Source organism: Arvicanthis niloticus, chromosome 3, assembly GCF_011762505.2.
Source record: "Arvicanthis niloticus isolate mArvNil1 chromosome 3, mArvNil1.pat.X, whole genome shotgun sequence".
Lineage (NCBI taxonomy): Eukaryota > Metazoa > Chordata > Mammalia > Rodentia > Muridae > Arvicanthis > Arvicanthis niloticus.
In genome coordinates, this window is record NC_047660.1 from 50273709 (window position 1) to 50290946 (window position 17238).

The 17238-nt window shown below is 48.6% G+C and overlaps 1 protein-coding gene and 1 pseudogene across 1 annotated transcript in view; both read left to right on the top strand.

Moving 5' to 3' along the window:
• The window catches only part of Slc25a37 (solute carrier family 25 member 37), a 43056-nt gene that overhangs the window by 12024 nt on the left and 13794 nt on the right, over positions 1-17238 (top strand). The gene's annotated exons all lie outside the window — the stretch shown is intronic.
• LOC143441684 (small ribosomal subunit protein uS12 pseudogene) lies at positions 11153-15133 on the top strand (annotated as a pseudogene).

A 17238-nucleotide genomic window follows, 5' to 3' on the forward strand; every position in this document is an offset into this window, starting at 1 on the left:
GCTGACACAATGATCATTGCAGCACGTATGTGTTGCTCTTTGCCTCTCTCATCCCATGGTTTTAACTGTCCTTCTGGGGCATGAAAAGTGAGGTCCTGTTTCTCATGTCATAGATGAGAGAAAATAGAGCTTTAGAAAACTCACATGCCCCAGGCGTGGGCCTCTTTTCCTGCAGAGCTTGATGAGAGAGCTGAGGCAGAGTGACAGGTAGGTACAGTTTGGGGTATAGACATGGGCATTAATAATAAGCATCCTTGTTCTGGGGCCTGATGGATGAGCAGAAAGGGCTGACATTTGTGATGAAGGCGGCTGCAGTCTTGGAAGGATGGAACTGGAGTCCAGGGGAGTCCCAGCAAGAAGTCCTTTCACAGAATGTGGGGTTCTGATGCATGGCTAGTTCTTCAGTCGTATGCTCTGGGGAGGAGAAGGATGAATGTTTATATGGCCATAAGATAGTTTTGGTTCCCTTCGGCTTCTCTTCTTCAAAACACACTGCAGTTTTGGTGGCCTTTCCCCCTTTCACCAGGTTGCTATGGCTCTCGGTATACGGATCTGTTTGAGGTTGGCCTGAGAATTTCTCTTCACACTACAGTGTAAAAGTGACTTGTTTGGACTTGTTAGCACTGTATTAGAGTTCTGTGGTCCACTAAGGTTCCAGATTTCTCATCCAAACCTGGGAAGTATGGGCATGCATGGCCTGTCTTTCGTTTGGTCCATCTGTGACAGCCTCCTTCCCTCTTCCTCCCTCCTTCCCTCCCCTCCCTCTTTCCTAATGTAGGTGTTAGTGTCATGGCATATGTGCAGAGGTCGAAGGACAGCTTTGGGTACTGATTCTTACCTCCCTCTTGTTCATCACTGCCCAGGCCAGGCTAGCTGGCCCAGAAGATTCCAGAGATTGTTCTGTCTCCACCCCTCTTTCAGAAGCATTGAGATTACACACAGTACTGTGCATGCCTTTATGTGAGATCTGGGGATCAAAACTCAGGATCTTGCTTGCATGACAAGTGGTTTTTCACTGAGCCACCTCCTTAGCCCAGGAGCACAGCCTTAAAGCTCATGCAGGTTGCTCCACCATGTCATCTATTGTTAAACTGGACTCTAGGGAGACGGGTGAAGCCAGCCCTGTGTTCATGTAGGACTGAAGGATTCCCTGTGGCTGCGGCCTTGGGCTTTGACCTTTTTATCCAGCGGAGTCCTCAGCTGCCCACTGGTGTCTTCACCTGGGACACAAGGGAAGAAGAGGTGACCATCAGAATGCACAGGGCAGTTGCTCAGAAACTCTCTCTGGACTTTTCATTGCACACCCTCATCACAAATTTGAGTCTGCCCCATGGAGCACCAGGCAGATGAGTTTGGGGATGTCTTGGGGAGGAATATACCCCGAGATCATCTGGCTCTTGTACTGTGTACTGTCCTGATTTCTGAGCTTGTTTTGTCTGTGTGGAATAGGTGTCTTAGTGTCTCCTGACTTCCCTTTCTTCATAGTTTTTGGTGGTATTTGGCATCAGGAACTGAAGGTAGAGGGGTGAGTACTGGCTTGTGGGGCACAGACTTGCCCACACAGTTTCTGACTCAGCCATGGCCCTGGCCCGAGTGCAGGGTGCTCTCTGTCCGGACATGGAAGGTAGTTAAGTTTGTCTGGATTGAAAGGGCTAGGTGGCTGGTAGATAATTAGCTTTAAGAAGTGGGACCCAAAAGGATGCTGCTTTGTGTATGTGTGTGTGTGTGTGTGCGCGCGCACATGCGCGCGTATGTATGCACACACGCACATACATACAAAAGAGAGAGTGCATGCCCATGTATGTTTGTCTGTCCTTCTGTCTGTCTGTCCTGTGCATGGTTATGCAAGTGAGCTGGGTTCATTTTAATGAAGAATGGAGAGGTGGATTTCCGTTGTCACCATCTCTGGTTTGGTTGCTACTATAGTCTCCAATCTGTTGCCTCCCTAATTCATGGTAACATCACTCCTGGGAGGACTTAAGGACCTATGTGAAGATGCTTTATGCCGTGGCCACCCTCAAGCAAAGGTACTCATTGTGACGTGGATGCCTCTCCCATGAGGTCTGATGCCCAAGAGGATAGATGCATGTTACCTCAAGTCCTCGAAGAGAGATTGACCATTCTCAGGGACTTTGAGCTTCAAAGAGAAGGAACGAGTCTTTGTGGTCTTGTGCAGGTTCAGTAAGATCTCAGTTTGTGTCTAAGCCTGAAGTTGTGGGTATTAGAACAGGGATATACTTGTTTCGTTCCAATGCATCACAGCGAGTCCCCCAGACAGTAGCTTACCTCATTCCTTCTGTTCATACATATGATGGACACTGACTCCCATTTCTCCTGGAGGCCAATCTAGCAACACGTGCATGGACCTACTCACCAGAACAGCATATGGCTATGGAATTCCCTGGCACAGGAGGCCTTGGTGACTCAGCTCGTTTTTCTGGGTGCTATAGTAGGGACCGGACCTTTTTCTGTGTCTAGCCAGTGCCAAGTAGTTACACAAAAGAAATGCTAGAAGAAAGATTTGGTCTGGTTGAAGTAGAGCCCAAGAAAGTACCAAGATGGGAGTTTTCTTTCTTCTGCATCCCTTCTTGTATGTATATGTGGTATGCATGTTTACATGTGAATGGGGACATATGTGTATGCCAGAGACAGTGTGTTTTACAGAGGCTTGAGGTTGGTGTTCAGTAACTCCCTTAATTACTCAATTATATTTTGAGGCAGGGTCTCTCAATTGACCCCCAGAGCTTTCTGGTTGATTCATCCAATCCAGCTAGGCAGCCTGCTCCTGAGGACCGCTGTCTCCAACTCCCATGTGCTGAGGTTCTAGGTGGGCCACCATGTCTGTCCAGCATTTTCCTAAGATTCTGGGGATTTGAACTTTGGTCCTCATGCTTGTGCAGCAAGCACTTTGCCGGTGAAGCTGTTTTCCCTGCAGCCCTAGAGCACCCCCCTCTCCCTTAATGAAACTGTACATCAAACCATGTTTTCCCTCTTTGGTCTCTTAGCTTTTCCAGAACTGTCTGAGTACTAAGCACTTGTGCATGCCTGGAAAGGAGGAAAGGTTCAACAAACACGATTCTAGAATTAGTGAAGATTGTCGTATGCATCTTAGAGCTTTGTCAGCTCAGAAATGGCCTTTAGTTATCTATAGGACAGCTCTCATGATCTTCGAATCGGACTAACTCTTAGCTACTTGTTAACTTCTGACAGACCCTTTCAAGTTTGGATTGGAGTTGGAGAAGTTGAAAACGCAATATGCTCTTATGGGATGCATAGTGCCATGATTACCGGTAGTGGTGTAGTGGTGGGTTCTGTTGACCTTCTCAGGCTTGTGGGCAGGCTCCTGTCAGTGTGGTGACATGTCCCAGACCTTGCTGTTTGTGTTTTCTGACAATACTGTCTTAAGAAAGTTCCTGAAATTCTCTGTCAGTCCCTGGAAATCAAAAGTTTCTGCAAAGCTGGGCTGTCCCTAGAAGCTGCTGCTCAATTGAGAACAGATGTCTGCTCTGAGAGCAGCTAAGACGAAGGGACCAGGAAGCACAGGGCAGTGCTTTTTCATTCTGGAGGGAGGGACTCTAAAGAAGGGAAGAGAAGCCCGTGTTTACTTGCAGTGCAAGGTGCCCAGGGGTATGTTGACTGAGCAGCAAGTGTGACTGGAACTCATGACCTCTCTGTGCCTCGCTCGGGACACTGTGACTTCTAGGTGCTCTGAATACACTTGGCCATAAATGTAGACTTCTAGCCAGAGCAATTCTGCCTTGAGAAGAAAGCTGGGAAGGGAGAATTGCTTGCAGTGCATTCTGGGAGAGGAGCCAACTGCTCATGTCCCATTTTGGGCCTGCCTTGTCCCTGAATTCCAAAGTGCCCGCCTCGAAATTGCAGTTTATTTTATCCACTTGAAGTCACCCTTCAAGATTGCAGACCCTTCATTCAAGCTGCTCCTGAATGTTGAACGACTCCAGCCCCACCCTGGAACCTGGGGAAGATAGTCCCAGAGGTTTCTGGAGGGCTCTGTTTACAGCTCTCTGAGTCTTTCCTGCTTGGGGACCTTTCATAAGTTCATCACCAGGAAGCTGAGTCATGCAGGGGTCAGTTGGCATGATCAAAGATCACCCCGCGCTGCTAGCAGCCCACATCGGGTTGTCGGGGGATTTGTGAGGAGCAGTGGAGAAATGACAAAGTGGATAAGCTCAGAGGCCCCCTTAGCATCTCCCCTCTGGGGTGGGGTGGGTGGGGTGGGGGCTGCATAGGCTGGGGATCCCCGCACAGCGAAGAAGAACCGTCAACCACTTCATTCACTTGATTTCTTTCCCTCTTTGAATTCAAGGCCAAGGTCAAAACCAAACAAACACAGTGCAGAGGATAAAATGCCTTCCCATCTCATGTTTGGGGTTCAGCTCGCCCTCTTTGCCCCTGTGCTGTGCTCTCAGGCTCAGCTCCTGATACTCAGCAGGTTGATGATGGGAAACCAGTCGCCCCAGTCATTCATCCACACTCCCACTCCACAGCCCCACGTGCCTGAGCCCCTTTGTTTTATTTTTGTGTGTATGTGCGCGTGCACATGCATGTGAGTTTATAGAGGCCAGAGGACAATCCTGGCCATTGTTTCCCAGGTACTGTCCATCTTGTCTATGTTTTCCTCACATCTCTGGCTTCACTTTCCTGAGCCATGGTGGTGTTGCTCGTGTGAGTCAGGGTCTCCTTATGTAACCCAGGTTGGCCTAGAACTCACAGACTTCGGCTTGTTTCTACGTCATGAGTGCTGGGATTAAAGACCTTGGCTGCTGTGCCTAGCATTGCCTTGTCTTTTTGAGACAGACCATCCCAAGGCTAATCCATTTGGCCAGGTGTGCTTGTCTTCCCTTCCTCAGTGCTGGGCGAGCAGGAGTGGTCCACTGTGCCTAGCTTTTTAAAAATGTGAATTCTGAATATCTGGCTCAGGTCCTTGGCAAGAACATTACCAATGGCCAAGCTGTCTCCCGAGCCGCAGGCAACTTTCTTTCTCCTACACATCATCATCTTTGCCTTCCTCAGCCTTGGTGTCCACGTGATGGTACCCCCAGACCTAAATTAGGTGTCCTGCATCTGCTCTGATAGCACCTCCTATTTGGGACATTCAGTGTTTGGAAATTATTTGAGTGAATTGGAGTTTCCTCTTTCTCCCTTTTTAGATCATCACTGTCTCAAAGACCAGAACCCCACCTACCTGCTGCCCCCCACCACCCAGCAGTGCACTAATGGGTAGTTTGTGGGAAAATCTCTCTGGCAGAACAGCATGTCATTTTTTCTGCTGAGACCTCTGCAAGCCTAAAGTCACTGTCATCCTGGTCCCTCATCCTCTGTCACTCCTGGGAACCCTTCTCTCTGACAGTTTAGATTTAAATCGTATGCCCTAGTTCTTTCTTTTTAGAGAGAAGATTTTAGTTAGCGTCTGCTCCCTCCCATAATGGGAGCTTTCTGCTGTATTTGCATCCAGAGAAACCTTAAATCTGTCCTAAATCTGGGGCTCAGCTTGGATGATACCCATGTCCTTGGCTGTTTTCCTGTGTGTTGTGCCCCAGACTCTGGGGCACACAGATTCATTGTTGATAGCCTGTGGGGCTTTGTGGGTGTGGGTGCAACCCGGTTGGCCCCTGACTCCTTGGGCCATTGTTACAGTGTTTTAGTGGGGCACAGTGAACAACAATGGATGATTCTCACAGGAGACAGACGCACAGATGCATCACCTGATATAATTATAAGCAGAGGAATGAGCAAGCCAAGCCTGGCGACAGGACTGCTATGAATTCTGCCTTTTCTCCTTTGTTTAATGGCCTAATCATTGGGCACACTTCAGAAGGTGTGGCCTCTGTGAAGGGTGCGGAAGCCGGCCTTGTAGACACTGGCAGGACCTCACCCAATTTGCAGGCATTCACCAGGTGCCTGGCTCTCAGTCTGGTGTAGATTTCAACCAAGCTGTACCCACTAAATCCTGGGGCCCCTCCCTTGTCTGGTATCAACACCAAGAGTTGTATTTTAGGGCTACTTGTCTTGTCACCCTCCTGGTCTCTCACACAGAAACATAGCTGTTTTTTGTCAGTTCCCTCATGCCTGAACAGCTGGCTGGGATGTGTTCTGGGAGGGTGCCCGCTGTGGTGGCAAGAGGCTGGCACATACTGGGGAAGAAGTGCTGTGTCATCCAGTCAAGTTGGCGTGTGGAAGGAGGAGGACTCGGTTTTTGTGGCCTAAGCATTTTGTCTTCCTTTGCAGAAGCCAGAGAATCCCTGGACTTGGCCTTTCAGAGGCTTCATCCATGGAAGGCTTCTGGCTAGGAACAGTGCTGTGTCTGGAGGTGGGGTGGGGGCGGGGTCTGACACTGCAGAGACCCCGGGGGCGGATGACAGACAGACAAAGGCCAGCTCCAGGAAGGGCTGCTGGAGACTTCAGGGAATTCTGATGGCAGACTCCCGAGATACATCCTTGGGGCAAAGTGTAGGTTACATCTTTTTGAAATTAAGGCTAAATATATATAAAACATGTTGTTTTGCCCTTTTAAAAACTTTTCCTTGTGTGCATATTTATGTGTGAGGTGCATGTGTGTGCATGTGTGGGAAGGCCAGAGACTAACCTTGAATGTTGTTCCTCAGGAGCTGCCCATCTTTTTTTTTTTTTTTTTTTTTAATTTTAAAAATATATTGTATTTATTTATACACATGGAACGTGTGTGCATGAAGAGGTCAGGGGACAACTTCTCTTCTTCTACCATGTGAGTCCTGGGTACCAAACTCAGGCTTTACATGGGCTAAAAACTCAGGCTTGGTGGCAAACATCTCTCTGTGTTGAGCCATCTTGCCAGCCCACTTTTTTTTTTTAATGTGTATGAGTGGTGGCTGCAGATATATCTATGTTTATACACCACATGTATGCCTGGTCCTCACAGAGTTCAGAAGAGGCATTGGATGTCCTAGAGCTGGAGATACACATAGATGTAAAGCCACCGTGTAGATCTTGGGAACTGAACCCATGTCCCCTACAAGAGCAGCAAGTCCACTTAACCGCTGAGCCATCTCTCCAGCCAATCACATTATCTTTTGAGAGAGGGGTCTCTTTTATCTGAAACGTGTTGTCTGGCAGCCAGAGAGCTCCAAGGGTCCACTTGTCTCCACCCCTGTGCCTCTGTGCCTGCCTTCTGCATAGGTTGTAGGGGTTGCAGTTGGGTCCTCCTGCTTCTTTGGTCAGCACCTTACTGACTGAGCCATCTCTTTTCAAGTATACCCTTCAACGGTGTTGAGTACCTCTTCTTTATGATATAGCTGGACTCAGACATCTTTTCATCTTGCAAAACTAAAACCTGTCTTTTAAATAACAAGTTCCTGTTTCTCCCTCCCCCAGACTGGGGCAGTCTCCTTTCTGCTCCCTGTCTCTTTAAATTCCATTCCTTTCAGTGCCTGATGTAACCAGAATCCTAATAGAGCTGCCCTTTTGCAATTGGCTTATTTTACTTAGCATATGGTCCAGGTTCATCCATAATGGAACATGTGTCAGAATTTTCACCCTTTTAAAGGCTAGAGAGTATTCCATAGAATGGCTAAGACCATATGTCTTTTTTTAAAAAAAGATTTATTTCTTTATTTTATGTATATGAGTACACCATTGCTCTCTTCAGACACACCAGAAGAGAGCATCAGACCCCATTACAGATGGTTGTGAGCCACCATGTGGTTGCTGGGAATTGAGCTCAGGACCTCTGGAAGAGAAGTCGGTGCTCTTAACCACTGAGCCATCTCTCCAGCCCTGTCTACAATGTCTTTATCTGTGGTGGACAACAGGACTCTTTCTACCCATCCACATCTCTTTTTGAGGCTCTGCTTTTGGTTCTTGTAGGTGTAGCACCACTCCCCACAGGTGAAATTGCTGGATCCTTGGAAATTCTGCTTTTTTACTTTTGGACGAACTGCCTTGGTGTTCTTTTAAATCTTCTTACTACTAATAAATAGTGTCTTTGAGTGAGAATGGCCCCCATAGGCTCATATATTTGAATGTCAGGTCTCCGTTTGGTGGAACTGTTTGGGAACGATTAAGAGATGTGGAGTTGTCATGGAAGAGGTGTGTCAGTGGGGGTGGGATTTCAGGTATCAACAGCTCATGCCAGGCTGAATCTCACTCTGTCTGCCTCTAATCTAAGGATAAGCTATAAAGTCTGGGCTTCTGCTCTAAAACCATGCTTATCTGCATGCCGAGGTATTCCTCACCACGATAATCGGTTCTCTGAAACTGTAGGTAAGACCCCAATTAAATGCTTCCTTTTATAAATTCCCTTTGTCATGGTGTCTCTTCACAGCAATGGAACAGTAACTGAGACAAGTGCACAAGGGTTTGGGTTTTTCCTGGTTTTCAGCTGGCTCTGAGCCTTTACTTCCCAAGTGCTGGGGTTTTAGATGTGTAACACCATGCCTGTTTTAAAATTTTTAAACAGGTGGGTTTAATTTTTTTTTAAAATACAGGTATTTTAAACCTGCAGATAGGTCCAATGTACATTAATGTCAGTAGGCTTAACCTCCTTCAACTCCTACACACCGATACACCTTTATAGCTGGCCCTCCCTGTTATATAGGTACTGATGGCTGACATTCTGAATGTCTCCTCAGAGACAGTGTTAGCCCTATTTGTTCACGCAGCATCTCTGTGTAGTTGTGATAGATGGTCAACAAAAGCACTAGGAATCCATCTGTCTTGCTTCACTGCTGGTGAGTGTCTGGAGAAGTGACCACTCAGAGTCCCTGTGGGGGCCGAGCTGCACAGGGATTTAGGTCTGCTAACTTCCAGAACATTTTGGAGGACCTTCTGTGTGGTGAGTCCCGCCTTGTTAGCATTTGCACTGGGTTTGCATTCCTAGATAATCTCACAAGCCAGCGCCCCTGCATCCCACCTCTGGCCTGTGGAGGGGTCTGGATCCTCCAGGTCCCAAGGGACATGGACAGAGGAGATAGGTCCCTCTGTGCTCAGTCTTGTAGCTGACCTCAATCCACACCTGGCTGCCACCCCGGGTCTATTTTCCCAACACTCCAGAAGGCATTGAGAGAGCCAAAGGCTTGCCACAGAGGTGAGCTTGCTTATCACAGACCACACAACAGTTTTAGGGTGTATTGGTATTCAAGGACCCTCCCTAGTCCTGGGCTGGAACTTCAATACCCGTAAAGGTGAGCATGGAGGCCAGGTGAGTGAGCTTCCTGGAGCACTTTTGTTTGTGACTGTTTTAGCCCATGTAAAGTGATATTAGTGACAGCTCCCCATCCCCCGTGCTAGTTAGCTGTCCAAGTTTCCTTTGTTACATAACCGGGATTAATTTAAGCAGCTCTTATCCCTTCATTCAGAAGTGACAGGGAAGAGGAGTGACTGTGGGAGGGTCCGTGTCCCTCATGGACAGCCTGGGTGAATTCCCTCATTCCTCTGGGCCTTAGCTTTCCTTCCATTAAATGCAATGGTAGAGGGATCAGCACCTCAGGTGTGCTGGAGTCTGCAGGTTTATGGGTGAGTTCGCTCCCACCCTGGGCAGATCTTGTGGGCACCTTTCTCCAAGCAAGAAGAGTTGAAGGGAGGACTCAGTACAAATGATAGTTTCTAGGGATGTTTTTTTGGGGGGGAACAAAAAACAAAAAAGAAATCCCACAACCTAACTGCTCACCAGATCTAAAGTAAAAGAGATTTAATCTTTATAGCCTTTCTAGAAGGTAGGTTCTGTGAAGAACCCCACTCAGAAAAGGAAACAAGCTGAGGAGGTGATGAGCCATTGTCTGAGTTTACACATGGTAGAGGAAGCAGCCCCTGGGGTGTCTCACTGCCCTGGCAGCCCCTGGCCAGTGAGTCTGTAATCATCAAGAAGTAGCCTAGTGTCAATCTCTTGCTAAGAGAGGATAGGAAATTAATGCTGAGGCCTGGGGCCCCCACCCAGGGCTCTGTGTCCAGGAGCCTGTTGTGTGATTTCTTGCCATCTATTTTATAGTCTAATGGGATTCTGTTCAAACCTGTCATGATGTCCTGTGTGCCAGACATCGAGTCCTTCAGTAGCTAGCTAAGAGGAACACTCCTTCAGGGAAGGGTAAGCTAGTCTTAGTGGTGTATTGTGGGGAGAGTCTGGGCATCCATATTACCAGAGTTGTTTTTTTTTCCCTCTCTCAGGGAGGGAACACACAAGCAGCCTCTCCACAAGTATTGCAACAGAGATGGACCCTTATTGAACAGTTGGTCACTGTCCACTGAGATGGACCCTTATTGAACAGTTGATCACTGTACACAGAGACGGACCCTTATTGAACAGTTGATCACTGTACACTGAAATGGACCCTTATTGAACAGTTGATCACTGTACACAGAGATGGACCCTTATTGAACAGTTGGTCACTGTACTTGCTGGCTAATATGCTTCCGTTCCGTCTTTCTTCATATGGGAAGCACAGGCACACAAGATAGGGTGCTCTGCAGGCGAGGCAGCTAAAGGTCAGCGAGGTGACATGGTTTACCAGGGCTGTAAAGTTGAATTAGACTAGAGGGCAGAGGACTGGGCCATTTTTGTCTCCTTGGATCTTGATCCAGGTACAAGGCCTCAAATCAGCTTTCACTCTGCAACTGATGGATAAGGAGATTAGCGGAGTAGATGAACTTGTAACTCTGCCTGCCAGGAATGGAGATAGTCTCAGGAGCCGAGTCTGCCCCTCCCTTTGGCTGTCAGACTATACAATGAAGCCTAAGGTATTGGGATTTCCCCCAGGAGTCTTTTGCTGAGGGAAAGAAAAAAGCTGCTGGCTGCCCTAGCTGGAGAGTAAGAGACTTCTCACTGTTCTGACAACTTGGCAGACCACCTTGCAGGAGACTGGAGCTGAGACAGTAGTTGACACTTCACCTAGAACCGCTTAAATGTGCATTTCCTCTTCTGTTTAAATCTAAACCCCAAGGCAGGACCCCAGAGATCGAAAGGGGCACTATATACCTATATACCCCTCTTTCCTCTGCTTTTCACAATGACTGACTCATTGCAGACGGGTGCCACCTAGATCACTGGTTTTTTTTTTGTTTTTTTTTTTTTTTTTTTTTTTTTTTTTTTTGGTTTTTTGAGACAGAGTTTCTCTGTGTAGCCCTGGCTGTCCTGGAGCTCACTATGTAGACCAGGCTGGCCTCGAACTCAGAAATCTGCCTGCCTCTGCCTCCCAAGTGCTGGGATTAAAGGTGTGCGCCACCACTGCCCGGCAACCACTGGGTCTTCTTGGGGTAAACCTCCAACTCTTCCCCAGTCCTAGTGTCCCCAGCCTTGTGCCCAGTGCCCCAGAGTTTGTGGGAGGCCTCTCCTGACCCTGTCTCTGTTCCACCCCACTCCTTCTTTGTGGGACTGAGATGTGTAATAGTAGAGTGTCTCCAGACAGCCTGAAATTCCCTGAGAGCAAGTGGCTCTCTGAGAGGTTGTGTGCGGATGGCTGAAGGCTTCCAGCAGACTCTGACACTGCGTTTTCCAGCAAAATATTGTTGGAGGGCTGGCAGAGGATACCTGACTGGCTTTCTTACTTTTCCTTTCAACAGCAGAACAAAGCAGGAGGCTGGCCCATGGAGCTCAAATGAAAACTCTCTCAAGGCACCTTCCCCCCAATAATGGGCTTCTGTGGTGCTTGCTTGGGGACTGGGCCGCGTAAGTTTCTTTTTCACTGTGGCATGCCAAGCTTACCTATGTTTTGCAGAAGTAATGTGCACAGTTTCTCAAGTTTGTCTCAACACCTTGTCCTTACTTGTGGATGGAGCGTTTACAAGCCTTTCAAGACTGGCTGAGTCAGTGGGAGGCCTCAGAAGTTCACTTTATTAACCGGGGGTTGAACTGTGTCTCTTGGAAGCATTAGCCTTTGAATGCTGGACTGTTTGGAATATCCTGTTGAAAAACAATGTTGAAATTGAAGTGCTGCTCTTTGGATCCTGGCACTGGCAAGATGGGCAAGTGTCATGGTCTCCTTACTGCTAGGAAGCTCCGCAGTCACCAGTGAGTTCCAAAGAGGCAGGATAAACAATACAAGAAAGCCCTGTAGGCCGGTCCTGTTGGAGACATTTCTTATGCCAAGAGAATTGTGCAGGAAGAAGTAGGGGTTGATGTCAAACATCTAAATCCTGCTGCCAGGAAGCGGCATGGCAGTGCGCAGCAACTCAAGGATGGCGAGAAGGTCCTGGGGTTTGTGCCCTGTGATGGCTACGTGAACTGCATTGAGGAAGACGATGAAGTTTTGGTTGCTGGATTTGGTTGAAAAGGTCACGCACGCCTTAGGGTGATATTCCTGGAGCATGCTTTAAGGCTGTTAAAGTACCCCATGTGGCTCTTTTGGCCCCGTACAAAGGCAAGAATCAAATTCACATATTCTGGGGGGAAAAAAAGAAAAGAAATTGAACTGCTATTCTATCATAGTTGGGAAGCAGGGTCAGCAGGGGGAGGCTGAGTCAAGGGCTCTGAACTACTGAATGGACTGAGGCCCCTGACACAGGACTGTAAGTCCACTACCGTGGGAGTGGGTGAGTTCCCGATGAGACTGGGTTGGGCTGGATCTGCTGTCTTGCATGCATTTGCCCTTCTTCCTTCCACAATGTGGGAGTCCTCCCCAAATATTGGGATGTGCTCTTGGGTTTCCAGGGCCGTGGCACTGTGATGCCCACAAACACTGCTGCTGTTATACCCGGAGGTGCTCCATTATAGCACAAGATGGGCTGAGTCAACTCTGACTCGGCTCCATGCTTTCATCCTTTCAGAGACCCTGCCTGACCCTGACCTCAGTGAGAATCTGGCTCAAATTCTTCTTCAGGAGACCGAGTGCTGGGATGTTGATCCAGTTCTGTATCAAGTTCTGTTGGAGATCTGTGACACGAGGTCTATGATCCATCTATGCATGGCCTGTGAGGACATGGGTGAAGGCCATGCATAGACAGAGCATGCATAGACAGGGATGCCTGGACTTGAACTTGGGGGAGCTTGGGTAGCGACACTCAATGTAGCTCTCCTATTCCCCAACACTGGGCAAAAAGGAGACGGCTGCATGTAACTTAAGGTGACCATAGGAGCAGAGCATGCCGCGGACAGCTAGGAATTTGTAGCCACATTTGCCTGTTGCCTGGCTCTCTTCCTTCATTTCCCCATTTATAAAATGGGGATAGGTAGCCATTCCTTTTCTTGCTTTTATTATAGTATTTTTTGGTAAATAGAGATGGGAAAGGCTCAGAGTTTACCACTGACAGAAACTAGAGTAGGCCTCGGCCCTGTTTGGAGTGAGAAGGAGTGACCTGTGTCTCAGGTTTCCCTTCTGACCCTTGGTGAGATCCCAGCCCTGCTATCTGGTATCCTGGGAATTTGCTCCACCTGAGGAGTAGATGGCGTTTAATCCCTGGGGTGTGCCTCATATGGGGTGTTCTGAGTGTGTCCTGAGTAAACTGGACTTGGGACAGGCATGGATTCTTCTTGCTTGCTGTAGGACCTTCCAGAGAAAGGGAAGAGCCCAAGTCCAGTGCCTGGGGTCTGGAATGGGAATCATATTCTTGGAGCCATAGGTATACTGTAAGCTGCTGCCCTAGGGAGAGGGGGAACCCAAGGGGTGTAACGTTACAGTGGCCACAGCTTTGGATGGAACAGGCAACCTGTCTGGGGAACCTGAAGGGAGGGCTCTAGTTGTATGTGGCTGCCTCCTGATTCAGGGAGACCATCTGTCTAGCTAAATGTCTGACATTTCCTGTTGTCTGTCCTCTCACTGTTGTAAGCAGTGTGTAGCCATGCGTGGAAAGTCACCTGAGTGAATTCCAGATTCATTGGCTGGATTCTGGCCCTCCTCTTTTCGGTCTTATCCTAACCACCTTTCTTCCAACCATTTTCAGATGCCCATGTAATGGTTCAGCTGTCTCTCTGAGCCTTGTCCTGAGGGCATCCCTGCACACCATGTTCCAGCCACACAATCTTGTTTCCCAGATAGCTGCACATGTCCAGATGGTCTTATTTTTCCCAAATACTCCTACTTGTCCATGTACCCCCCTCCCAAATATGTCATTGTTCCCTTACCCTCTATGACTGCACTTTCTTTATATATTTTTTTCTGGGTAACATAGTCTAAACAATTAAACAGAATAGAAAGAGCTGTAGTGACAGTTCTGCTCTCACAGCTTGATCCCCTGTCACTTTTCCTAGTTGAAACTTGAGTAGCCCCTCTCTGGCCACCTTCCACCTTGGAAGTGTGAGTCTTTGTACCTTGGTGCACCCCACTGTGGCTGTGGGAGGAGAAGCAGGCTTGGTACCCTGGTGGCTCCTTCAGGCAGCCTAAGGAACTTTGTTATTCTTGCCAAAGTGGAATTCCATCCAACTCGTAATGTACTTTGTCCCCAGAAACAGCGAGCGTCTTGGCTGGGGTCTAGCTCAGTCAGTAGCATGTTTGCCTGGCACACCAAGGCCATGGTTTGATGCCTAACCGCGGAAACCTTTATGGTTTGTATACAAACAGACTTCCCCTCAGCTGCCTCCTAACACTGGGGCCACCTGAAGAACCTTGGGCACTATGATGAGGTATCCTCTTCCTCCAGGGTTCTCCTCTTTGCTGTATCTAGTGCTGCCCTTTTAGCTGGTACTACAGGTAGACCAGCCTTTCTGCTTGCTCCCAACTAGAGGTTTTTCAGGAGGGGGCATTTCAGCATGCATGGGAGGTCTCCCTGTTCAGACTATGAATGTTCTGGAATGCTCATCGTGTGTGCTGTGTAGCTGTGCTGTTCTCTACCTTTTAAGAAGACAGTAATGACCACTCTTGGGGCAGTCATTTTCTCTTGCTGCTCAATAAACAACCAAGGGCACAGTTTCCCTCTTGGTTAAATGTACACATGCGCATGTTTTTATTTTTGTATGTCTGGATAGGCAACTGTGTTCTCTGTGTCTGTGGTTTCTAAGAATGCTCTAAAATCAAAGCGCGGGGGATGAATTAGAACCAAGTGCACTGACTCATGTGTGAAAGTGCTGTAATAAAACCCTTTGTGTGCTGATTCTAAAAATCAACGTTTAAAAAACAGCAAAGCATGAGTTGGAGTTCGGGGCTCGTGGGTAAAGTTGGATGTGTGTGGCGCATCACGGGACTCAGTGTGCGCTGCGCTCTCGGTGAGCGTGTGAGAACGGTGCTGGTAGTTTTTTTTTTTATACAGGATTTTAAAGGACCAGGATGAGGCCATAAAAGCTCCATTATGAGTCTGTCTTCTGCAAAGCAGCACGAAGAGGGTGTGGGTTCTAATTTAGGAATCCTGGTGTTAGGGATGCTGGTGGATTAGAGGTGCTGGTGGTTTAGCTGTGTCGTAGGGTTAGGGCCATTGGTAATTGAGCTTGAATATTGAGGGCTTTGCTGCACATGCTGCTCCTTGCATTTTGGAATTCCACATGTATAGTCTGTACTTCGGAAGGATTCTGGAAGAAGGGACATGGCTCTCAAGGCCTGGGTGAGTTTACAGTTTCACTTTAGAAGACTTCCCACAGAACACTTGTCCAGAGGAGTCTCTTTCTGCTGACCTTGGGCTTGTGCTCTGCAGTCGGATGAGTCAGTGGGAGGTCCTAGGCCCCATCCTCTGTATTGTGGGTGGCTGTTGGTGGAAGCTGACCTTGTGTGTCTGCAGAGCTGCCTCAGCTCCCAGGGTGGAGGGAACAGTACAGGGTGTGAGCTGAGCATGTCCATGTACATGCTCGCGCGCGCACGTGTGTGTGTGTGTGTGTGTGTGTGTGTGTGTGTGTGTGTGTATGTGTATGTATGTGTGACTGGATGTAGTAAAGTTTCTGCTGCTTGCAGACACTGGTAGCTAGCTAATGTGGAAGTTGCCTGTCTGATTATATATTCTGGGGCTGACCCTGGCAATAAAAGCTAAAAAAGTCTGGCCTTTTTTTCTAGCATTTCCTGGGTGCCTTTCCTTACTTCTTTTCTTCAGGAAATCTCTGGAACACGGGTACACAGGTTGTTGGGCATTCTTAGCTCAGCTTTGGTCCCTGGAAAGTTGTCTCTATGTTCACATCAGGCCCTGGGAGCCTGCATCCTGGGTGTATCCCTATTGTTCTTGGCGTTCCTGGTATCTTCTGATCCTGGAAGTGCCACTTGTACTTTGAACCAGGGATGGTCTTCTCCCCACCCTCAGAAATTTGAGACAGGAGGTTGAAAGTCACCAGCTCCTCTGGGTTGTTGGGCAGGGAGTCAGTCTGTGGCTTAGTGATGACACGCTGGAGCGTGGGATGGGCCAGCGTCCCGAGCAGACTCTAGGGAGATCTGAGGCCTTCCTTCCAGGCCTTTTCTCTTTTTTGGGTTTGAACCCAGCTTTCATACTCCCCACCCATCAGAAGATGGGGAGGGTGCTTCTAGGGTCCTAGTTTCCTGTCTAAACACAGGGCTAAGAGCTCCACAGGCTCTTCGCCTCTGGTTATGTGATCCATGAGCTCACCTGGGACTGGCACACACATTTTCCACTCTCCCTCCTCCTCCCCCTCCTCCGGGTAAGAGAACAGGCTGGGCCTACCTGTCTTGCCGTCCTGGGGAGGGTTTGAGAAAGAGATGGCTCCTCTTCTAATCCCTCTGGAAGCTTATGGAAGGAACCCGGCCCATGGGTGTATCATTCCCAGAAATCCCTCTTACAACTGGTTCCCAAGGGGGCCTGAGCTTGCCACACTCTGACAGACAGAGCTTGGCCAGAGCCTCAGAGCACTTTGCTATTTGCTGCCCCCTTGAGAGTGAATGGCAGAAGTGTAGGAAGAGGCTGGGGAAAGCTTGGCTGCAGAGGGTGCACCTGCTGCTGCTCACCGGGATCCCTGTTGTCTCCAGACTGCTCCCTGCTGACGGTCCTGGCCCTTCCTTGTAAGGGCTGCCTTAGGGTCGCTGACACAGGCATACTCTCCGTGTAAGAGTCTTAGAGGCCCGCCTGTTGGCCCCAGCTGTGTTTTCACAAGGATGCTTGGCCGAGTGTAACTGCTTATTAAATGAAAAAAAGCCGCGTATGCTGCCAGAGACACATGTTTAGGAAGTGCCTGGTTAAAACTAGCTAAACGAGTTTCTTTCCTGAATGCTTTCTCAGAGCCTGCCCCATGCTGCTGTGTGTAATGAACTTCTAAGAGGTAGAATTACAGCCCAACCATGGAAACTGAGTGGAAGGGAAGGTGAGCTCCGTCCAAGGCCGGGGCCGAAATCCAGATGGGACAGTTCAGTGAGTAAAGGCTCCTGCCATGGAGCCTTGTGGTCTGAGGTT